At 38.1% G+C, this 25,059-nt stretch overlaps 1 pseudogene; it reads right to left on the bottom strand.

Annotated features, from left to right (window-relative positions):
- Nucleotides 1–12,446: 12,446 nt before the first annotated feature.
- Nucleotides 12,447–12,925, bottom strand: LOC123231733 (annotated as a pseudogene).
- Between the last annotated feature and the right edge of the window lie 12,134 nt (nt 12,926–25,059).

Genomic DNA, 25,059 nt, shown 5'->3' with positions numbered 1-25,059 from the left:
TGAATCCCTTTCATTATTTCTCAAAGGGCAATAATATTCTACTCTATTCAGTTTCCATAATTTGTTCAACCATTCCCCAATTGATAGATATTCTCTCAGTTTCCAGTTCTTTGCTATAACAAAAAGTGCTGGTATAAATACCATTGTGTGTTTGTCCTTTCTATTTGTCTTTTTTTTTCTTTAAGTATTTTTCCATGGTTACATGATTCCTTTACTTTCCCTCTTTTTTTCCCCTCCCCGTTCCCAAAGCCAACAAACAATTCCACTGGGTTACACATGTATTATCACTCAATACCTATTTCCATATTAATCATTTTTGTAATAATCTTTTAAAAACAAAAACCCTACTTCCAATACCCATATAAACAAGTTATAAATCAAATGTTTTCCTTCTGCATTTCTAATCTCACAGTTCTTTCTCTAGATGTGAATAGCATTCCTTCTCAAAAGCCCCTCGAGATTGTCCTGGATCATTGCGTTGCTTGAATTGATTACATATGATCATCCCACAATGTTTCAGTATCTGTGTACAATGTTCTCCTGGTTCTGCTCATTTCACTCTGCATCAGTTTATGGAGGTCTTTCCAGCTCATATGGAAATCAAGCAGTTTATTGTTCTTTATTGCACAATAGTATTCCATCACCATCATATATCACAATTTTTTCAGTCATTCTGTATTTGAGGGATACTCCCTCATTTTCCAATTTGTTGCCACAACAAAGAGTGCAGGTATAAATATTTTTGTACGTCCTTTTCCTCATTGTCTCTTTGGGGTACAAACCTAATAGTGGTATTGCTGGATCAAAGGGCAGGCAGTGTTTTAAAGTCCTTTGGACATAATTCCAAATTGCCTTCCAGAAAGATTGGATTAATTCACAATTCCACTAGCAGTGCATTAGTGCCCCAATTTTGTCACATCTCCTCCAACATTCATTCTTTTCCTTTACTTTTATGTTGGCCAGTGTTAAATTTAAAATCCCAAAGGGATTGGTGAAAATCTGCCTGGTAAGTATAAGGTTAAAAAAAAAAAAAAAAAAGACCCCGTGGGCTCCACCCACACTCTTTTTATCTATGTTCCTGGACTCAGTGCTGGTATGCAAAAAATGGGATGAACAGGTCAGCAATTCAGGAGGGGGAGGAGATGAAATTCCCTCTACACAATCCCCACTGTCATCCCTTGGGAGACTAGTCTCTCAAATGGACCATTTAAACATAACTATCTTACACCTCTAAAGATCTTCTAGCTAAAAGCACATACAATATTGCACTTTCTAAGAGGAAGTTACAATAGTTAGAGATAAGAGGAAAATAAAAGAAGAGAGAAAACAAAAAATGATTTATATACACATTGACAAAATGCCAATTAGGGGGCAGTCCCCTTTAGCATAAGAGTTTATATTCAGAATAAGTATGTTCAACCCCCTTCAGTTCAGTTCATTATATCCCGAAGTTCATTCTGGATCTTTTGATGCAGTGTGTGGTTTCTGCAGACATTTTTACGGTACCTTCTCCAAAAAGAACTGTTTTCTTGATTCGAGTTGTTGGCAAGTTTCTTTTCCTGAAATTTCTCCAAAAGATTTTAAATCTTGGATTTTAGGATAATTACACACCAATCTGCTAGTTGTGAGGTGATATCTCAGCATCTTTTTGTTTTACATTTCTCTAAACAGGAGGGATTTAGAACACTTTTTCATGTGATTATTGATAGTTCTGATTTCTTCATCTGAAAACTTCCTATTCATATTGTCAACGTGGAATCTAAAAGCCCCCAAACTTGTAGCCTAGTAAGATTCCATGACCCCCAGTTTAGTTAGCTTGAAGGTGAAAGCCCCAAGTTTGACCTTGCCACATGAGCATTTCTACCTGAGGGAAAGTCCAACTTCAGGAGTCCCAGACTAAGAATAGACCTTAAAGTATTTTAAGTGAAGATGGCTAATCCCATCAGGTGTTAAGTATCTCTTTTGTCCCAATGGATTCTCCCCTTAGACCAAAGTCCTTTACCTAGGTGGCCCAGCCCTTGGCTGTGTGATATTGGAAATTTGAGGGTCTTAATATTGAGATCCATGATATAAACTTCCTGTGGATGTTTAGGGGACTTGAAAACTACATTTCCCTTGATTCCTCTTATGTAATACAGGTGGCAGGAAGTGTGATTACGTGGACAGAGGAATAAAGACTCAGAACTTGATTGGGATGCTCTCTTTCCTAGGAAGCAGCAAAGGGGAAAGCATGGCGGGGCATTTGAATTAGATTTTAGCAGGCATGTGGCTTAATTACCAATATGGATTACAATAAAACCCTAATATTTTAAAATATATCTTTCTATATTAATTTTATTTGTTACAGTTTGATCTTTCCCTTTTGTGTTGTAAGAAGGAAAAGGGGGGTTTGGGGTTGGATTTTAATATTTAAAGGTGTTGTTGCTAAGGAACTGAATAAATATCAATTCCTAAAATGATTTTAGTAATTTATTTACAAAATATAGGAGAGAGTGGAAGTAGAGAGATGAGAAGAGGGTAGAGTAAGAGATCTAACTTAAGGAACTATTGTATTCAAGTCTGGGCTTTACTCAGGCAGGGTGCCAGAAGCCCAGCCAGGGAACCTAAAAGTCAGTTAACAAGGTGTTTAACCACAAGGGCTTCTCCCAATCAAGGGAGCCTCCCTGAGGCTAGTAACTCCAGGGAAGTTAAGGTAGTCAGTCAGCCTTTTTCACTCACAAAGGTCTCAGGGTCCCAGCCAGAGCTCCTTCAAGTCCAAGCCACAGACAAGAAGAAGCGAGCAGCCAAGAGCCACAAAGAGCCAAGCCCCTGAAGTTCTTTTAATTTATCCAGGCCATTTCTTTTGTCACTTCCTGTGCCTCCCTTCCAGTTTACATGTCCAATCACAAAAGATGCTTTTCTTAGGACTCCCTGGGGGCAGTCAATCAATTCTGGTTTGTTACCCATTCTTGCACATGTGAGTCACAAGACTTCCCCACTTGGAATTAAGTGGAGTTGTTTACACTTTTGGTGATTAGATTTTCGAATGGGCAAGGTAGATTTAATCTCATTATCACAGTGTCCATTGTAAAGCATCGACTCTCACAGTTATTCCTATCTGGGACTCCTCATTTTCCCTTATTACCATTGTAAAGTCAATCAACCATCCTCAGCCACCATGTTCCCCTAGAAAGGTATTTAAGCTTCCCACTTTAATGGCTCCTCAGTGTTGTCAATCTAGCACAGTTGGCTGTCCCAGAGGTAAGTGACCAGAGCTTCAGAACTCTGTGTGCGTGTCGCTCCTAGAGGCCTAATTTAGCACTGTACCCCTTTCCTTAATTAAAGAGTGGTTTTTCTAATTATTTAATAGTTATGTGTTTTTTTCCACTCAACAGTATCCTTTGACCACATTTGTTAATTGGGGAATGGCTTGATTTCTTGTATATTTGACTTAATTCTTTATATATTTGGGAAATTAAATCCTTTCAGAGAGTTTTGTTACAAAAATTTTTTCCCAGTTTGCTGCTTCCCTTCTAATTTTTGTTGCATTGGTTTTGTTTGTACAACTCCTTTTTAATTTAACATAATCAAAATTATTAGGCCCGCTTCTTTTAAAAAAGGATTTCTTTTGATTTTCTCCACCTTTTGCCCATAAGATTAATTTTGTTATTATTTTCTCTACCTACATAAAATGATTCAAGTAGTTTAGTATGGCAGTAAATAAATTCTTTTAAAAAAACCTTAAAAAAAGACAGACCCACCAAAGTAGTTATAAAGAACAAGTCTTTAATCAGGACAAGATTTGATTATATCTAACAGTTCTATCTAAACTGAGATCATTGGGTACAAGGTTTATTGGCAGTCTAAGACAAGGTCAATATGGGACTTCCCTTAAGGCAAATCCCCAAGGGACAGGGACAAATTTGGGGATTCCATAAAACAAGGCCATCAGGCACAATTCAACCATGATTAATTAATGCCTTTCTGATTATATAGTAGTATCCTTATTTCTGTAAAGAATGTTTTTTTAGTTTTATTCATATTGTTCCTATATGTGATTTGATATAGATCCAAAATATTTTATACATCCTGTAGCTTTTTTTTTTTTTACTTAAACTCCTTTATCCCTTCCTGTTAAGATTTGTTGGTTATAGCTATATAATTTATTTTTTTCTCTTCTACTTTGTTTAGTGATATGCTCTTTTTTGTGTGTATTCATTATGTTCAGAATAAAAATTAATAATCTAAAAGAAAAATTATAATACTTGCTGATATTTATATAAGCTTACTGTTACAAATATGTTTTCTTATATTATCTTATTTAATTCTCATAATCTCCTGTTTGAATGGGCATGGAAGGGAGATGGCATGGGCATTGTATAGAGATGGCATGGACACTGTACTCCTTAACTCAGGCAAACTGTAAAAAGGGAAATTGCCTTGCTCCTTTATGTCCTTGTGACTCTCTAACCCAATAACATCTGATAAGCTACTATAAGACCCTGAGATTACTATCATCCTTGGATGGTCCTTTAGGTTGAGATGAACAAAGAGATACACCTCCAGCTACACCTTGATACCATTGGGCTGTATCTCAGGTGTCCATCTGTTCCCTAAACCATGACAGTCTCCAGGCAGACCTTACACCTCACTGAATACCTAAGTGTTTACCACTCTAGAGTCACGTCCACACTGATACAACCTCACATACTCACTGTTGTAAAGGGTATAAAAACCCCTGAACTGAAGCATTCTGGGAGCAACCCTCTAGGGTTGTTCCACTAATGCAGTCTTGCTGGCCAATAATTCTATCTTACTAATAAATCTCTCTTTTTACTTTTAAGCTAAGTTTCAGTCTTGTATTCTTACAAAAGGTATCCTTCTAGAATCCAGGGATTCACCATTGTACCCCAAAACACCTGGTTGTAACCCCATAATATTTGGCGCCCAATGTTTTTTGCTCTCCTGAAAGCTACTCCTGTACCCTGGATTGTCCACAAGAACACAGTTTCTCAGGTAGGAAGGAGCCTTTCTTGGACTCCTGAAACCACCATCTTTTGGTGATATCTTTGTGATCCTCTTTTACGCTCTTTCTCTTATAGGCCCCAGAAGTCTAGTCTAGATGCTGGTTTGGGGGTCTATCATCTCCCCTTTTCATGCTGGTGTAGGGAAGTCTCTTGCCTCAGTGTTACACTGAGTGATCTAAGCTGAACAATCTCTGCGGACTCGCAGTTGTTGATCCTCTGGTATGGGATTGGCTATTCCACATCAAATGGGACAGAGACAGAATGTACCCTAAGATTTCCCTTTGGGGTATCTAAGATTTGGAGTCTTGCATTCTTGCAAAAGGTATCCTTCCCAAACCCAGGGGTTCACCATCACACCCCACAACATTGTGAGATAGGTAATACAACTATTTTTATTTCCATTTTACTTTTAAGGACAAGCACTTCAGTACAGTGAGACCCTGTGCAAAGCAGAAACCACCAGCTCCTCTCTGACTCCTTTAGTGTTGCTAAATGATTCCTTGGTTCATATAGAAGATTCAAAGTATGAGTGTCAGGATATTGTAGAATAAAGGAATTAATTTTGACAAAGTTACTCATCTTACCTAAATTCATGAATAAATTCTGAGTACTTTCCATTGAGGAAGGAATTTTTTTTTTTTTATCCTGGGACTCCATTCTAGGAGCATAGGGCCACAACCAGTAGGCAATGGGTCATACTCAATCCACTGAGCTAGCCCAGCTGCCCCTACTTTAGGTTGCAGTTTCTCTAGCAGATGTAGTTTTTACAGGGTGGGGTTGCTAGCCCCATGCCCAACCCTCCTCCTTTTTCATCCGGGCTAGGGACCATCCTTAGCCCAGGAGTGGTAAGGGTGGGCGATAGGGGTCAAGTGACTTGCCCAAGGTCACACAGCTGGAAGTGTCCGAGGCCGGACTTGAACCTAGGACCTCCAGTCTCTAGGCCTGGCTCTCAATCCACTGAGCCACCCAGGCTCAGTGGATTGAGAGCCAGGCCTAGAGACGAAAGGTCCTAGGTTCAAATCCGGGCTCAGACACTTCCCAGTTGGGTGACCCTGAGCGACCCATTGCCTACTGGTTGTGGCCCTATGCTCCTAGAATGGAGTCCCAGGATAAAAAAAAAAAAAAATTGAGGAAGGAATGCATGGATAAATTAAATTTTAAAAGAGAGTACTTGATAGATGCTTAAGGAGCCCTTTTGGTATAACTATTGAGAGTTAAAAGTATGTTGATGAGTCCCAAAGAATTTTGGAACATTATCCTGAAAAAGTGACTCCCCTTTGAAGAAGCAGACTCAGCAGAGGTTGACTAATCCAGCAGGTGGCAATAGCAACTCAAAGGAAACAGCAAAGAAGCAGCAGGGAGAAGCAATGAGTTACAACTAGTCACTGATAGAGAAATCTATAAGATGTATTTCAACCACCATATCACAGTTGGACTGAGTTGTCTAAGGCATATGCCTTATTTCCCTGACATGGGAATCTTTGGGAGTTTACATCACTTTTGTGTAGGGTAGATGTGTGTTTAATAAATCTATGACTTCATTTCTGCATATTTACTTTGCTACTCTGTCACAATTAAAAACTTTGCACTTTGAAATTATGGTCCTTGGTGGATCAATTGAAAGAAAATGGATTGGGAATTGAACAATGACAAAGTCAAACCTTTGAAAGAAGATGATTACTCAGATAGAAGTTGGAAGGATGAATTGGAATAAGAGGCTGAAAAGAGAATGACTAGTTAGGAACTTTTGTAACAGTCCAAAAGAAAAGTCATGATTTCTAGTACTGTGTTGGTAGCAGCAAGAATAAAGAGAATGGGGGGGGGGGGGCAGCTGGGTAGCTCAGTGGATTGAGAGTCAGACCTAGAGACCTGAGGTCCTAGGTTCAAATTCGGCCTCAGACACTTCCCAGCTGTGTGACCCTGGGCAAGTCACTTGACCCCCATTGCCCACCCTTACCACTCTTCCACCAAGGAGCCAATACACAGAAGTTAAGGGTTTAAAAATGTAAAAAAAAAGAAAAAAGAAAAGAAAAAAAGAATAAAGAGAATGGGATGAAAGGAAATTTAGAAGCAGAATCAAATGGTCTGATTTTCTTGAGCCTGGGTAAGGGGGAGAATTCAGTTACTATCAAGAGAAATAGGCAAGTTAGGAAGAGGAGAAGGACTTGGAGTGATGACAAATGGGAACAATGGTTTCAGTTCTGGATAAAATTCTTTATGGATAAATTATACTGCAGTCACTTTTAAATACAACATTGGAGATCAGATGAAGAATCAGAGATCAAGAAGGATCAGGGAGTCAAACATATAGTTCATAATTGAAAAAAATGGAAGTAGATTAGGTCACCAAGCAAGAAAAGGTAGGATCAAAAGAAGGGTTTGGGCAAACTATGTTAGATACCAAAATTTAAGGGGTAAAGAAAAAAGAAAAACCCAAAGAGGAAAAAGAAAGAGAGGAATTAGAGAAGTAGGAGAGCTGAGAATGCCATCACAGAATTCAAGGGAAGGGAAAATATTGTATCAAGAATAGGATAGTCAATGGTATCAAATGCTGTGGAGGCCACAGAAAATGAGGGCAGGATTAAAATAAGGTCATTAAAGTTGGTAATAAGTAGGTTCAGTAGAATGATGAAGACAAAAGCTGAGAAATGGGAGAGAGAATGAAGATAGTAAATCGAAGGGTTTGGCAGTGAAGGGGAGAGGAACCATAAGATGATTTCTCTGAGGAACATCAGGGTGAGAGAAAAGTTGTATTAGGACAGGGAAAGTCTAAAAACGTTTGTAGGTGAAAACACCTGCTTCTTCTCCAGTGGCAGCAACCAGTCGACTCAGACCCTTGAGTCTCACCTACAGACTTCCAAGACTCCCAGAATGTTCAGCTCATGCCACCTTGCTTGACAATCTTTCTGTCTACACTTAAATCTAGCTTTTATAAGTTTGCTTATAACAGAAGAAACTACCGTAAGGAGAGGGAAAAATAAAAGAAAAAGGGAATTATTGCTGTAACAAAGTCCCAGAAAGATTACCAGAGTGGGAATGAGATTAAGGGCCCAGATAAAGAGGTTAATTTTTGCAGAGAGTAGAATTACCCTCATCTTCTGACTGGGGGAAGGGAAAAGGGAATGGGTGAGTACAAGACAACTGGAAGAAGAGAATTAAGGGTTCCTGTCCTTAGCTGCCTCAAAGCACATCATTTGGAGAGCTACTACTTCCTTTGGCTTTTTGGAATGCTTGTCCCAGCTATATTTACATAATTGCTAAAGGTGGACAAATTCTTAAATTATTTACATCATCCAATACCTTCTGAGTCTAGAACAGTAAGCAACAAATAAACCAAGAAGGCTCCATTTCTCAGGGGTCATATGAGTTATTCCCTTCCCAGATACTTCCATTTTCTTTAAAAAGAACACCAGCAAGGTATGTGTCACTTATTCATTCTACCTTACCTTTGCAGACACAACATTTTACAGGGGAATTCAGAAAATATTTCAAAAGGGTAAAAATATACAGCTCATTGGCTGGCAACCTTGTACTTAGAACTATGATTATAAAAACTTGGTGGGGGTGTAAACAAAGAGAACAAAGTTTTGTGCCACAGCGGACTCAGTTTATGTGGGTGCTTCTGTTGACATAATAGTTCTGATTAAAATCTTTGGAAAGTATATGGATTTTGTGAATAGTCAGAAGAATCTAGTCTTCTTCACTCATTGATGACTCAATTATTGAGTCAGTCATTGAAGCTACCTGTACCTTAGTTCTTCAGTTTTTAAAATAAAGACATTAATATATGCAGGTTGTTGAAGTTAAATCCTTATTGATTTGAAATTCTGAATGCAAGAAGCAAAAAGAGGAAGGAAAGCAACTGGCAGAGGGCAGCCAGCATGATAGAAGGCCTTAATATCATACTATCTGAGGATTAGCTGAAGGAACTGGGCATATTTTGCTTACATAAGAAAAAACTTGCACAAAACATTGTATTCGTCTTCATGTATATGACCATGTGTTGGGTATGTTGTAGAGGGGATTCTTGTTAAGGTAAGATTTGGACATGACAGCTTCTTAGATTCCTCTCAATACTGAGATTCTGTGATGCCGATACCTTCTAAAGGATCCATGATAGATAGCTGACTCAATGGAAGAGAGCCAAACCTGGAGTCAGGAAATCCTGCGTTCAAATCTGGCCTCAAACACTTCCTAGATGTGTGATTCTGGGAAAGACATTTAATTCCAGTTGTCTAGTCCTTAACTCTCTTCTGCCTTGAAACCAATATCTAGTAACAGTTCTAAGACCAAAGATAAGGATTTTTAACAAAAAAGAGTTTATGATTCAAAAATAACTTTCTTCTTCCAAAAAATATCCTGCCCTTAGGGGAAAAGTTATGGATAAGCAAGTTTTTAACTATCCTTTAACTTCTCAAATTGGGCAATTTTGGAAACCAAGTATGTTTTCTAATAATAACTTCAAAAATTGCATTATAAGCTATATATGATTGTGATGTAATACTACTGTGCCATAAGAAATGAAAATAGATTAATTTAGAAAAAAACATGCAAAGACCTACATGAAACAATGAAGAAGGAAATGAGTAGAACCAAGAAAACATTATAGAATTAATATTTGAAGAATAACTTGTGTGTCTCCACCTGCAGAGAAAGAACTAATAAATCAAAACACAAAAGGCATGATTTATATACATTTTTTTTGGTATGGTGTAGGGAGGAGAGGAAGGGGCGAGATGCCTGGGAATTAATTTTTACAGTATAAAGAAATAAAAAAAAAGAAAATTGCATTATGATCAGGTACTTAATAAACACTAGATGAATTTATAGAATTCTTTTCAAAATCTTTTGCTGGGCAAAAGTGTAGAATGGGAAGAGCATTCCCTTAGAAACCCTACAGAAAATATGCTATTGTTTATCTGGACACCTAAGAAAACTAAATGTATCTATATATAGCGGAAGAGATTTCCACAGTGTTCATAAACCATGACTTCTGTGTGGTATTTGTGCATGTGTGTGTGTGTGTGTGTGTGTGTGTGTGTGTGTGTTATGTTTGTAAGTAAATGAGCCAAAGTCCTGGCCAAAGTCCTTTTGACCGTCACAACATAATCAGAAAGTAGGTCAGAATGTGAAAACAGGGACTTGATCTTTATCACAGAAATGAAAGAAAAACAGGAACTAGCTTTGAGTCCCACTAGATACATGAAGTTTAAATAATCATTTGGCACTGTAAGGAGCTTAAGCAGGCAGTTTGGGGAAACCACAGAAATTCCTGAAGATATTTAAGTATGGCTCCATGATACTATTACTGGTTATTTATATGAAATATGAAAGTAAACTAAAAAGTATAAATCATTATTCAAAAATGAGGTCTCATCATTATCTGAGTTGATGATTTCTCTAACATAAGGGAAAATTTCCTTACACAGCTATCAAAGTTAGAATGATCTGTCCCAAAAGGTAATAAATATCCTGTTACAATCACATCATCTCACTTTTGACCTGGTTAGATTGTAAAATATTCTCCAATTCCCTAAGGTAATCCAGCTTTTGAACTCAAAGAACAAAACGGTAGATAAAAGGTTTACCAGTGACTAACAAATCACTAATGGTATATGCTATAATTAATATTAATGGCTCACATTTCGATAGCACATTAAGGCTTAAAAAGTAACTTATATACATCATTTCATATGCTTTTCACAATATTGAAGTGGGGGTTATTAATATTCCCATTTTATAGGTGAGACAACTGAGAATAGTAAAGTTTAAGTGAGTATCCAGAATTACAAAGCCATTAAGTATCTAAGTCAGAATTCAAACCAAGGTTTTTCTTGATTCCAAGTGTAGCAATTTATCGCTTTATACAAAAAAAAAAAAAAGATAAAAGAATACATATGGCAATAAGCTTCTGTCTTCACCAATTTCATAGCAGACTGCTCAGACCTCTGAGAATTAAAGCAGCACACATGGCAGTTTCAGGAAAACCAGCCCTATCTAGAACTACAGGCTAGGTCCAAAGAACCTAGAAAATGGATTATTAATTAACAATGACCTCTTGCAAAAATCATTCATGGCAGCCCCTTTTGGAGGTGATAAGACTCAGATGAAAGTCCAAGCTCCTGTATCAACTAGTTGACCCAAAAATACATGCAAGCAGACTGAATAGGAAGGAGAATGAAAGAATGATTTCTCCTTCAACTCTACTGAGGTGATATGGCAGAGAATACTCAAACCAAAATGGTTGATAGAGAAATTATATTCAAGCTAAGGGAGAAGATAGTAAGAGAGCATCTCTCTGTCTTTTTTGTGAATTCAAATCATGTTCTGAAAATCCTGAAGGAAATGGCAGATGGGAATGCTGAGTCACTCTCATTTGAATGATCATGGAAAATAGGAGGGAACCACAACATAGGAGAAACACAAATGTTGCCCCAATTTTCACAAAGCGAAAGCCTTCAGACTAGGCCAGCGAACTTGACTTTAATATCTGGGGTGGGGATGGGAAATAAGAATATATCATTAAAGAGTTGTAAACACAGAGTGTTAGTAAACACAGAGAAAAGGAAAGAATCAGCAATGCTGCATTAAGAACAGGTCATACTAGACACCATAAACAAATTAAGGGAACATGTAAAAGTTTACCTGTCAGACATATGAATATGGGAAGCATTTATGACCAAACAATCTATAGAAACCATTACAAAAAATGAAATAGGTAATTTTGATTACATTAAATTAAAAAGGTTTTACAAAAATAAAATCAATGCAACCAAAATTAGAAGAAAAACATAATGAATTTGGAGGAAATTTTATAGCAAGTATCTCTGACAAAAGTCTCATTTTTCAAATATATGAAGAACTGAATCAAATTTATAATAATACAAAGCATTCCCCATTCAAAATAATGGTCAAAGAATATTAACAGGCAGTTCTCAAGGAATAAATTAGAACTCTCCGTAATCATATGAAAAGTTCTACAAATCACTACTGATTAGAGAAATGCAAATTAAGACAACTATCAGATACTACTTCATACCTACCAGATTGACTAGCATGACCAAAAAGGAAAATGATAAATGTTGGAAGGGATGTGGAAAAACTGGGATACAAATACACTGTTGGTGGAATTGCGAACTGATGTAACAATTCTAGAGAATAATATGGAATCATGACCAAAGAGCCACAAAACTTGCATACCTTTTGGTCCAGCAATACCTCTATTGGGTCTATATCCTAAATAAATCAGAGATAAGGGGAAAAGGACCTATCTATAACAAAATATGTTTAGGAGTTCTTTTTGGTAGTGGCAAAGAATTAGAAACTGAGAAGTTATCCATCACTTGGAGAATGCATGAACAAGTTGTGGTATATAGTTTTTTTGGTTTTTTTTTTCCATTGTGATATCTTTATTGACAAAAATAATCCAACAAACAAGGTTCATAGACAGTGACCACGGCGACCACCCTTTCTGCGAGTGCAGTCAGAGGGGATGGGAGTAACATCCTCAATCCTCCCAATCTTCATTCCAGATTGTGCCAGGGCTCTCAGAGCTGACTGAGCACCAGGATCAGGTGTCTTAGTCCTATTTCCTCCTGTGGCCCGAAGTTTGATGTGAAGGGCAGTGATGCCTAGTTCTTTACATCTCTGGGCAACATCCTGAGCGGCCAACATAGCAGCATAGGGAGAAGATTCATCTCTGTCAGCCTTGACCTTCATCCCACCAGTCACTCAGCAGATGGTTTCTTTGCCAGAGAGATCAGTCACATGGACAAAGGTATCATTGAAAGAAGCAAAGATATGGCAGACACCAAACACATTTTCTCCCTCTGCAACCTGAGGTCCAAGGCTGATGACCTGTACTTCCTTCTTTTCCTTCCCCTTGCAAGGTGCCATTTCTGCTTCTTCACTCGGGCTGCCAAGACTTTTGGAAAAGCTGTGGTATATAGTTTTTTTTTGTTTGTTTGTTTTTTTAAACCCTTAATTTCGGTGTATTGTCTCATAGGTGGAAGAGTGGTAAGGGTGGGCAATGGGGGTCAAGTGACTTGCCCAGGGTCACACAGCTGGGAAGTGGCTGAGGTCGGGTTTGAGCCTAGGACCTCCTGTCTCTAGGCTTGACTCTCACTCCACTGAGCTACCCAGCTACCCAGTATATAGTTTTAATAGAATACACTTTCTCCATTAGGACTGATTAACAGGATGAGTTCAGAAAAGCATGGAAAGACTTATATGAATTGATGAAAAGTGAAGTAAGCAGAACCAGGAGAATAATGTATCCAGTAACAGAAATATTATATGATGTGTGAACTGGAACAACCTCCAGGAATTGATGCAGAGCAAAAGGAGCAGAACGAGGAGAACATTATACACAGAGACTGACACACTGTGGTAAAATTGAATGTAATGGACCTCTGTACCAGCAGCAATGCAATGACCCAGGACAATTCTGAGGGATTTATGGTAAAGAAAGCTATCCATATCCAGAGAAAGAACTGTAGGAGCAGAAATGGAGAAGAAAAACATATGATTGATCACATGGTTCAATGGGGATATGATTAGAGATATTAACTTTAAATGATCGCTCTATTGCAAATATTAATAATATAGAAATAGGTTTTGAAAAATGATACATATTGGAACTGCTCATCAGCTCAGGGAGGGGGGAAGGAAGAAGGGAGGGAGAGAACATGTAACCATGGAAAAATAATTCTTAATTAATTAATTTGTTTAAAAGAAAGAAATTAATATTGTATGATGATCAATTATGAAGTACCAAACCACTATCAGCAAAGCAAGTTTCTAAGATAATCATAAGGGAGTCATGATGAAAATGCTAATCATAGTTAAAGAAGGAACTGTTAGAATCTGAGTGCAGACCAAAGCATGCCAATTTCCACTATATTTCCTTCATGAGATTATTGTTGTATGTGTGTCTTGAGCAATATGGAAATGTGTGTTAAATGAAAGTATGAGTATAACCTATACCAGACTATTCGCCACCTCAAAAAGGGAAGGGAGGGAGAAAATGTGAATTTTAAAATGTCAAAAAACAATTGTCAAAAATTATTTCTACATGCATCTGAACAAATAAAAAATACTTGGGGAAAATAACTAGATCATACCAGACTAACATTATTTCCTTTTTTAGATAGTTACTAAATTAGTCAATTAGAGGAATGCCATAGATAATTTATCTCGCCTTTAGCAAAGCATTTCATGAAGTATATCCTGCTATTCTTGTGGAGCAGATAGAGAAATGTGGACTAAATTATAGAACAGTCAGATCAGTGCAAAACTGGTTAAATGGCCAGACTGAAAGAGCAGTTACATCAACATGGAAGAAGGCATTCTGGATAAGGCCATAGAATCTGTTTTTGGACCAGTGCTATTTAACAATTTTATTAATGACTAGGATAAAGGTATAGGTGGTATATTAATCCCATTTGTTAGTAACACAAACCTAAAAGTGATACCTAACTCACTGGATGTCAGGGAGGACAGAAAAAGATATTGATAGGCTTTCATATTAGATAGAATGTAATAAGAAATTTAATATTTATAAAGATAAATTTTTACACTCATGTTCTAATAATTGACCTCATAAGTACATATCAAGTAGGGTATGGTTAAGCAGCAATGAAAAAAGGTTTAGGGATTTTAGTGAAGATTCAGTATTAGAGAACAGTGTAATATGTGAACAAAAAGAAAAACCCATTTTAATGAGACAAAGCTACGTTAAAAAAGGAATAGCTTTCAGAAATAAATGATAGACCCACTGTATTCTGTCTTGGTTAAACTACATTTAGATATTGTGTTCAATATTGTATTCAGTTCTGGACATCAGAGTTTAGAAGGACACTGATAAACTAAGGAATATCCGAAGGAGGGCAATAAGTATGGTGAAGGGACTGGAGTCTATGTCATATAAGGATCTGTTCACAGCACTTGGAGAATAGAGAAGAGAAAACTCAGGGTATGTTTAAATATTTTTAAAATGATGACCTAGAGGGGGCAGCTGCATAGCTCAGTGGATTGAGAGCCAGGCCTAGAGACAGGAGGTCCTAGGTTCAAATGTGGCCTCAGACACTTCCCAGCTGTGTGACCTTGGGCAAGTCACTTGACCCCATTGCTTACCCTTACCACCCTTCCACCAAGGAACTAATACACAGAAGTTAGGGGTTTAAAAATATTAAAAAAAAAAAAAAAAGATGGCCTAGGGCAGCTAGTTGGGTCAGTGGATAGAGAGAATCAGGCCTGGAGATAGGAAGAACTGGGTTCAAATCAAACACTTCCTGGCTGTGTGACTGACATAGGCAAGTCACTCAACCCCAATTGCCTAGCCTTTACTGCTCTTCTGCTTTGGAGTCAATACCTTGTATCAATTCTTAAACAGAAGGTAGGGATTTAAAAACAAAACAAAAATTTCTTATGAGATAAGAAAGAATTATAATTCATTTTCTGTTTGTTAGCTGAATTCAAATATTTTTTAAAAAACTGAGGAATAAGAAAGACTTATTAGTTTTATTTATATTGGAGTTTTCTCTTTTATCCTAGTTTGCCAAAGTCAGGGCCATAGGTAAAGATTGCAAAGAAGTAGAATGAACCTTAATAAAGGAAAACGTTCATCACAATTATTTTTCTAAAGGTAGATTTTACTTCTGAGAGGTATTGGATTCCCTCTATTCCATACATTTTCAAGCAAAGAATGGAAGATTTATTTGGCATCTTGTTGCAGAGAATGTTGTAAGAGGGAAATTAGGTATTTTATAGATATATATTTAAAACGTGGACGCCAGGAATCAACAGTTCAGATGGATTCTGTAATTAAATCAGACCCAAGTCAACATCGGGTTAAGGCAAGTTTATTTACAACTAGGAAGGTGAAGGTATAGGATTAAAGAGAAAGGGAGAGGCTGGACGAGAGAGAAGGTTAAAAGGCTAAATAAATGAAGCTGCAAGCCACAAGGCCCAGCAACCCTGCTTAAGGCAGAGTTTGGAAGCGGCCTAGGTAGGCCAAGGAAGTCAGCCTAACTTACTCATGTGACAATACAGAGTGGAAGCGTTCTGTGGTGTCAGGAGAGGTTCCTCAACAGGAAGTAACTAACATCCTTGAAGAGATAGTGTCTTTCGTCACTTCCCATGGGTCCGCCTCTAATTCAAGTGGACAAATGGCAGTCTCTACATTGATTTGGACTGTCCAAAGGACAGTCCCTTGTTCTTGATTTGTTACTTATTGTCACGTGTGGGTAACTTGTCTCCCCTCCCCACTAAGGAAGGTGAGGGTGACGTCATTTCTATGCCTAGGTTGAGTAGGTTTTTTGACTATGAATGGCTAGAGTTAATTCCATTTACACAATGTTTTGGGGAAAATGAATCAGACTAAATATTTGTAGAAGTTTTTTCTGAAATTTCATGATTTGGCACTTTTGTGAAATTTCACTTCTGACACTTGTTAATTGGATGGCTAATCCCATAAATTTTTTAGTTTTTCTTATATAAATGTTCTCTTGGTTTCTGTTTATCCAGGATCCTCACTATTCAGAGGGAACTAAGTGCGGCAGTGTTGGACCAGGTGTCAAGAAAACCTGAGTTCAAATTCAAACTTAGACACAAGCTGTATGGCCTTGGGCAAGTCTCTTAACATCCATCAGCCTCACTTTCCTCATTGTACATTGGGTAAAATAATAGCACCTACCTGCCAGTGTTGTTGGAAGGATAAAAATGAGATGATATTTGTAAAGAACTTTGTAAACCTTGAAACACTATATAAATCCCTGCTCTGTCCTTTCCTCACCAGGGTCCAGGTCTCAGTTTTCCTGTGTGTAAACCTGTCTTTGCCCTTCCTTCCAGGAGCCCAGACATCAGTTTCCCCACATAGCCAAGGACAGAGTTGGCTCATTGGAGGTCAGTACATACTGTAAGCGAAACCTACTGCCCAAGATTCTGGCCCCAGGCCTTTCTGCTTGGTTTCTGCTTCTGGAGCCTGCCTCAGCTGGAAATCCCACCCATTGGGCTCCTGCCCCAGTGCCTGCTCTTGGGCCTTAGTTGGGCTAGGTCCTCTATAGAATAAAGAGAGGCTAGTTGAGGGGCTTCCTTGAACATACTTTTGCAGAAGTTCCCCTATCCGGTTCTTCTCACTTACTAGAACTACTAGGAAGGAAGGAAGGAAGGAAGGAAGAAAAATACCTAGAAAGACTTACATGAACTAAAGCAGAATGAAATAAGCAGAACCAGGAGAACATTGTCCAGTGACAAGAATTCTATAATAATGTACAACTGTGAATGACCTAGCTATTCTCAGCAATACAATAATCCAAGACAATCCCAAAGACTCGTGATGAAAAATAACATTCACCTCCAGAGAAAGAATTGATAAGAGTCAGAATGCACACTAAAACTTGTTATATTGGGGGCAGCTGGGTAGCTCAGTGGATTGAGAGCCAGGCCTAGAGACAGGAGGTCCTAGGTTCAAATCCGACCTCAGACACTTCCCAGCTGTGTGACCCTGGGCAAGTCACTTGACCCCCATTGCCTACCCTTACCACTCTTCCACCTATAAGTCAATACACAGAAGTTAAGGGTTTAAAATAAAAAAAAAAAATAAAAAAAACATGTTATATTTCACTTTCTTTCTTTTTTTGAGATTACTTTCACAAAATGATTATTATGTTTCACATGATTGCATGCGTAAAATACAAATCAGATTATTTGTCATCTCAAGGAATGGTAAGGGGAGCGAGGAAGAGAATCTGGAACTCAAAATTTAAAAAAAAGAAGAATGTTAAAAATTGTTTTAACATGTATATGGAGAAAAAATAAAATATTTTAAAAGTAAGACTATATGAATTGAGAGTGAGATAAGATCTCAGCTAATCAAGTAAAGATAGGTCTCACAAAGAAAGTCATCTTTTTTAATTTGAAATTTTTAATTTAATTAATTAATTTAGAATATTTTCCCATGGTTCCATGATTCATGTTCTTTTCCTTCCCTCTTCCCGCCCCCTCCCATAGCCAAGGAGCAATTCCACTAGGTTTTAAATGTGTCATTGATCAACCTATTTAAAGGAAGAGTCATCTTGTCTCTAGTTAGTCCCTTAGCAATCTCTAGTTTGGCAAGTACTGGAAATTAAGGGATATATTGGAGAGTAGACTTCCCCATACCTTTCAGGCCTCATTGAGATCTGTTTTCTGCCATTTGAAAGTTCTTGCTCATCTATGTCTCTGAAGTTTCTCTCGGCAGCTCACAGCATCATAAAACTGTTCTTTGGAGGCATACTCAAGTGAACAAAGGTGATATGTAAATAAATACAAAATATATATAGAATAAATACAATATAATTTCTGGTGGGGAGGAAAACAGTGGGTAGAGTGTGAGTCTGTACCATTAGGAGAATCAGGAAATTCATTGCTATGAATATTTAACCTATTCTGCCAGATTCTGGAAAGGAACTATAAAATTAAACTACCAGTAAATTCAAGAGGAGGACACTGCCCAAAGCCAGAGAGATTCCCCCTACCCCCAACCTATGAAAAGGATGGTCTAAAGCCAGGAGATAGAGAGACTTTGCCTGCCAATAAGTATGGTGTAGAGTGAGAGAAATACATTTGGGGCCCTGAGCCAAGGAAGTAGGGACTTTGAGCTGGATTATGCCATGTTAGGAAAGCAAACTGACTGGTCATTCTAGTTGTCTGTTCTACCTGTGATAATAACTTGGTAAAGCACTATGAGTATGAATCAGTGTATCTAATAACAATAAGTTAGGAACTGCCTATCATTTAATCCAACAATCAGAACAATGTCTGCATTTTCAAATTTATATCTTTTATTGGGCTAGGAATAGGAGAAGAAAATTTTAGAGCAAGGGTATAGGCTAGAGTAGGTTAGTAGTCTTTGGACAACCAGAGGACAGAAAAAAAGATATTCTTTTTACAAGTCTTTCTAATAAATTAAATACATTTAGTGGAATGTATAAGAAAACAAGTCATTGCCCAATCAATAAATGGTCAAAGGATATGAACAGGCAGTTCTCAGACAAAGGAATTAAAGCTTTCTGTAGTCATGTAAAAAATACTTTAAATATAAATCATTAATTAGAGAAATGCAAATTAAAACAGCTCTGGAGGTATCACCTTACACCTAACAGGTTGGCTATTATGACAGAAAAGGAAAATGACAAAATTTGGAATGAATGTGGGAAAACTGAGACACTAATGCACAGTTGGGGGAGTTGTGAGCTGATACAATCACTCTAGAATCTAGAGAAAGATTTAGATCTGTGCACAAAAGACTATAAATCAGAATATATGCTTTGATCCACTGATATAGTTACTAGGTTTGAATCCCAAAAAGATAAAAAACAAAAAGGGGAAGGACCTATATGTATAGCTCTTTTTGAGGGGACAAAGAATTGGAAATTGAAGGGATACTCATTAATTGGGAAATGGCTGAGTAAGTTATAGTACATAATTATCAATACTATTATGCTTTAAGGTATGATGAGCAAGAGGAACTCGGAAAAAACTGGTAAGACTTACAAGAACCGAAGCAGAGTAAAATAAGCAGAACCAGGAGAACATTGTATGCAGTGACAGGAACCCTTCACAATGAACAACTGTGAATGACTTAGCTATTCTCTACAATACAATCATCCAAAACAATCCCAAAAGACTCATGATAAAAAATGCTATCAGCTTCTAAAAATGGAACTGATGGAGTCTGAATGCAGACCAAAGTAAAGTTTTTAAACTTTCTCTTTTATTTATGTTCAAGTTTCCTTTCACAAAAGGATTGATAGGGGAAAAACTTTTTGCATGATTACACATATAAAATCTATATGAGACTGCTTACCATCTCAGGGGACAGAAGAAAGAGAATTCAAGACTCAAAATTCTTTTTAAAATGTTAGGTCCTAGGTTCAAGTCTAACCTCAGACACTTCCCAGCTGTGTGACCCTGGGCAAGTTACATAACTATCATTGCCTAGCCCTTACGACTATTCTGCCTTGGAACCAATACACAGTAATGATTCCAAGACAGAAGGGAAGGTTTAAAAAAAATGTTGGAAACTGGTCTTACATGTAATTGGGGAGGAGGATTAAATTTTTTAAAAATTTTATTCTAAACTTAAAAATCCACCAAAATGACCATTTTCAAACCCATCTGAATGCAAAAAGAGCATTGAATGTGAAACCAGGTCTCTATTTCTTACTTGTTTCTTTAAAGGGTATATTATTATAAAAATAAGATGCTGGGAGACCCTTCTGGGGAAAGATCTGGCTTTATTGTGACAGAGAAATCACACAGCCAGGGTCTGCAGGTTTCCTCCCAGTTCAAAATCTGAGACTCAGATCATTGACATTGATAGGTTTTTAAAGGCAAAAAAGAGGAATTTACAGAGTTGGAGTGATGATTTATACTCTTGACATGAGTAATAGTGACTTACAGGTCAGAAAAGTTTTGACCTGAGCTTTTTTACAGGTCTTTCTGACATAGTACAACCCTACTTCTAGCAGCCCTCTCAGGGCCCTTGGCCTCTGACACTCCAGCCCTCTAAGGGCTCCTGCCCTCCATGACTTTTGGGTGACCTTCTGGTTCCCTGTAGCCTCTTACATGAATTAGTTTGGTATAAAATACATTCTAAAATAGATTCACACATCTAGAATTAACATAGTGAGTCACTTAGGATCAATATGGTAACACACACTTAAAATACTACAATATACATATTTGAAATTGTAATTCAGGTATTATCCTGGAACTATATTCTTCTTTTTTTTAATTTTAAACCCTTAACTTCTGTGTATTGGCTCCTAGGCAGAAGAGTGGTAAGGGCAGGCAATGGGGGTCAAGTGACTTGCCCAGGGTCACACAGCTGGGAAGTGTCTGAGGCCAAATTTGAACCTAGGACCTCCTGTCTCTAGGCCTGACTCTCAATCCACTGAGCTACCCAGCTGCCCCCCGGGACTATATTCTTAATCTGGTTACATACACAGATTTTTGCCTGGGACCAAATTCTTACTACACATCACAGTTACATATTTTTAATTCTAAAAATCATACTCCAGTCATTGATTAAGCTATTAATGATTGATTTTCTGGCTACAGCCTGACCTTGGACTCTTCCTCAAATTATTGAGGAGTGGGCTGATCACAGACTAAGCATAGCATGCTTTCTTATAGGGATCATTCCTCTATAAATGACACCAAACCAGAAGGGGAATTCCCTCACCAAGGCACGAAATTACAAGTGAAGAAGAAAAAAGGAAAGAGAAGAGTCAGAGGTCACTAGAGATGCTGGCATGGAAGTATCAGAGTCCACAGTTGATAGATGTTGCTGGGCTGGTTGTTGACCTGAGGTGCTGGCAATGTTCTCTTCTTGAGGGTTGTCCACAGGAAAGAGTGTCCTTGGCAGTAGCTGCAGAAGGTTTTCCTCTGAAGATGGGCTACATGAGGCGAGTGAATACTTTTTCCAGTATGAGGACCACTGGTGCTGATAGTTCAGAGTTACAGGAGTGGCCTAGAAAGGAAACTCTGCAACAACACATTCCCATTATCTAGATGGATGTTATGCCTAACCAAGTCAGTATCTGATTCATTAACAGGTAAAGCCTGACATAACAGATGGTGCAAGGGCAAGAATAATCACCACTCTCTAGACTTCCATAATGGGACCTGGATGTGGGTGCACAAAAGAGAGCCCACTGCCCTGGTGTAGTGGCAGAATGGTTAGTATTTGCTACAACACTCTTCTTTGTAAAGGATGTAGCTTGGTTTAGCTCTAAAAGACAAAGGAGACAGAGCATAAGGAGTTTACAAAGCCTCTTTTTCAACTTGTTCCTCCTTTGAACCTTGAGCTATCTTGACAGTAATATATCCAAGAGTCTTTCTCCTCTACCTTAATGGTAGTTGGGACTATTAACAGTGCCTGGAACGGTTTCTCCCAGACTGTCCAAGTACCTCCAGTCCTGTGGAAGTTTTGGATGTAGATATTGTCAACTGGAAGGATTGCCACCAAATGTAACCTTTCTAAAAGCATGTTGGTTAGAGAATTGACACATGTGGTAAGAAGAACACAAACAAGTAGCAATAGAGGAAATGCCAAGAAAAACCCAAACACATTGAACTGTGTCCACCATTCCCTGAATACCAAAATGCCCCTTTTTGTGAGCTAAAAGACAAATCTAATGGCAAAATCTCTTGGGGAGAGAAGAGGCTTACCAGTTTCTGTGATCCAGATACTAGATATCTGCTTTGCATTAAATGTTCTCTTTCAGGACTCAGTTTCTTCCTTATTATAGACTGGGGAGTCATCTCCTTTATTTTTGAGAGGAAGGTGGAATGTGTCTTCTTCATCAAAAAGAGGTGTGTGAAAGAAAGTAGAAGAGCAGGACCACTGATGGCAGCAGTCTTGGCTGCTTTTTCAGCTCTTCCATTGCCAAGAGATACTGACTCAGTGTTCCTGGTATGGGTTGAGCAGTGAATAACTGAGGGGGAACCAGGGAGTTTAATGGCCTCAAGGAGATCCCAGATAAGGTCAACGTTGACTACAATATTTCCAGAGGATGAAGGAAGCCATGTTGTAGCCAGAGTATACCAGTGGCAGGACAAAAAAACAAAAGCATACCTGGAGTCCGTGTAGATGTTTATAGTTTTACCTTCAGAATTTTACAGGTTTGAGTAAGAGTGATGAAGAGCTGTCAGTGTAGAGAGTGAGGTCTGGATCAGGAATTGGGACATTAATGAGGCCTTGTTGAGGTCTCTCAGCCATATCAAAAATAAGATTAGTCATGTAAAGAAAGGATTTCATTTGAGAAAGGGAAGTCTGGTAGGAGTGTAGCAGGATTAAGGATAGAATAGCTTCTGCCATTTACTTTGCTCAACAAGGTTACCTCATATCTAGCAAGTCTCTGGTCAGAGAAAATATTGTTAAAATGTCTCAGCAACAGAGCTTCCACTTCTTGAGGACATAGCATAGTGAGCTGAGAGCCCAAAACCAGATCCCAGGCCTTGTCTATCAGGAGAGCAACAGCTGCCACAGACCTGAAGCATGTAGGTGCTCCAAGGCTACAGCATCTAGCTTGAAGAAGTAATAGCCAATAGGATGAAGGGAAGGTCCAAGATACTGGGCAAGCACCCCAGATGCCACACTCTTCTACTCATGACATTAGAGACCAGAGGAAAAAAAGCTTACTCTAATCTGGGAGGCCCAAAGCAGGTGCTGAGAGGAGAGACTTTTTAAGAGTGTCTAAAGCTGTCAGGTGTTCAGGATGCAAAGTCAAAGGTTCTGGAATAGTCTTAATTTAAAACTGTTAAGGGCTAACAATTTCACCAAAAATCGGAATCCACTGACAAATATAACTTGCAGCTCCTAAGATGACTTGTAGCTGCTTCTTGGTCTTTGAATTCTCCATCCTCTGTATGTCTTTGACATGCATGGTGACACTTGTCTGGAGTTTTCTGACAAAATAGTCTAAATATTAGACTTGAGAGAGATACTATTGGATTTTAGATTTAGAAAACTTATGGCCTCTTTCATGTAACTGAAATACCAGATGAATGCTATCCTTTTCCCAAATTTCATCATCAGAAGAGGCTACTAATAGATCATCAACATATTGTATAAGAATAGAACCATCAAAGGAAATGGAAGACAGGTCTTGTAGGATTTTGGAAAACAGAGTTAAGCTTTCTACATACCCTTGAGGAAGTCTTATCCAGGTGAAGACTCATCCCTTTCTAGGTGAATGCAAAAAGGGCCTGGGTGGATTCATTAACTGAAATACTGAAAACCCTTATACCCTGTGATAATGAGATTAAATCTACCCTGCCCATTCTCAGATTTAATCACCAAAGATGTAAACACCACTACTTAATTCACAAGTGGGGAAGTCTATAACCCACACATGTGAAAGTAGATGTCAAATCAGAAGTGACTGACTGACCTCTGGGCAGTCCTAAGCAAAGCATCTATTGTGATTGGACATGTAAACTAGAAGGAAGGCACAGGAAAAAGAAGCACCTTTAAAAGGGAGTGACAACTTCCTTTAACTCTCTTCTGGTTTGTGGCTTGGACTTAGAGGAGTTCTGACTGGGACCTTGGACTTGATGAGACTGTTCTTAAATCTCTCCCTTAGAACTACAGATGGTGAGTGTAAAGACTGATATTTCCTGGATTTCTCTGAAGGAACTCTCCTTTCAAGAGAGGCCTTATGACTGAAGCTTTTGCATCATTCACCTTCGGGCCTCAGCCCTTAGCTCAAGGCTGAGCCTTCTCCAACTGAGGACTAGTTAGACCTGGCTGGGTTGAACCAGGGACCAGAGCAAATTATTTAGTGTGTTAGGTTAATTATCTTATCTTATCCTCTCTCTAATTTTCTTACTTTCTCTCTCATCTCATTTGTAAATAAACTACCATAAAAGTCATTTTGACTTGAGGTTTCTTCATTAAGAATTGATATTTATTCAATTCGTTGGCAACCAAACCTTTTTATATTCACCCAACTAAACCCTAATTTTTCCCCCTTACAACCCAGACAGGGACTGAGTAAAAACATTGTACAATATGATCTACACACATAAAGAAATAAAGTTAGAAAACATACCACTGAGAAATTTATAATGAGGCAGGTTTTTGTAGAAAAATGCTTCATAGTATTCCACTTATAAAAGAAAGACTTGTGGACTAAGACTAGTTTGCTATATGAGAAGAAAGAAAGGAGGTACAGTGGTACCTTGATATACGAGCACCTTAAGTCACAAGCAATTTGAGATATGAACAGTTAGGACTGGGATTTTTTTCTGTAAGTCACAAGCAGATATTTGAATCACAAGCTTCCGCCACCCTCCAGCATGCCAAACATTCAGTTTCACAAGTTACCCAAGGCTGTCTTGTTTAGTTCAGTGTTATCTGGCTGTGAAAGCATCTGTATTGAATTAATTTTGCTTTCTTCTTTAGTTTTGTCTTTATTATCAGGTTTTTTTTGTCCAATTTCTTAATTTTTAACCATGAGTCCAGATGATGGAGGAATTGAAGGAGTACAGCAGCAGCAGCACA

The sequence above is a fragment of the Gracilinanus agilis genome, chromosome 1 (genome assembly GCF_016433145.1).
Source record: "Gracilinanus agilis isolate LMUSP501 chromosome 1, AgileGrace, whole genome shotgun sequence".
Classification (NCBI taxonomy): Eukaryota; Metazoa; Chordata; class Mammalia; order Didelphimorphia; family Didelphidae; genus Gracilinanus; species Gracilinanus agilis.
Note: the sequence above shows the minus strand (reverse complement) of the source record. Positions and strands in the feature narration are given on the sequence as shown.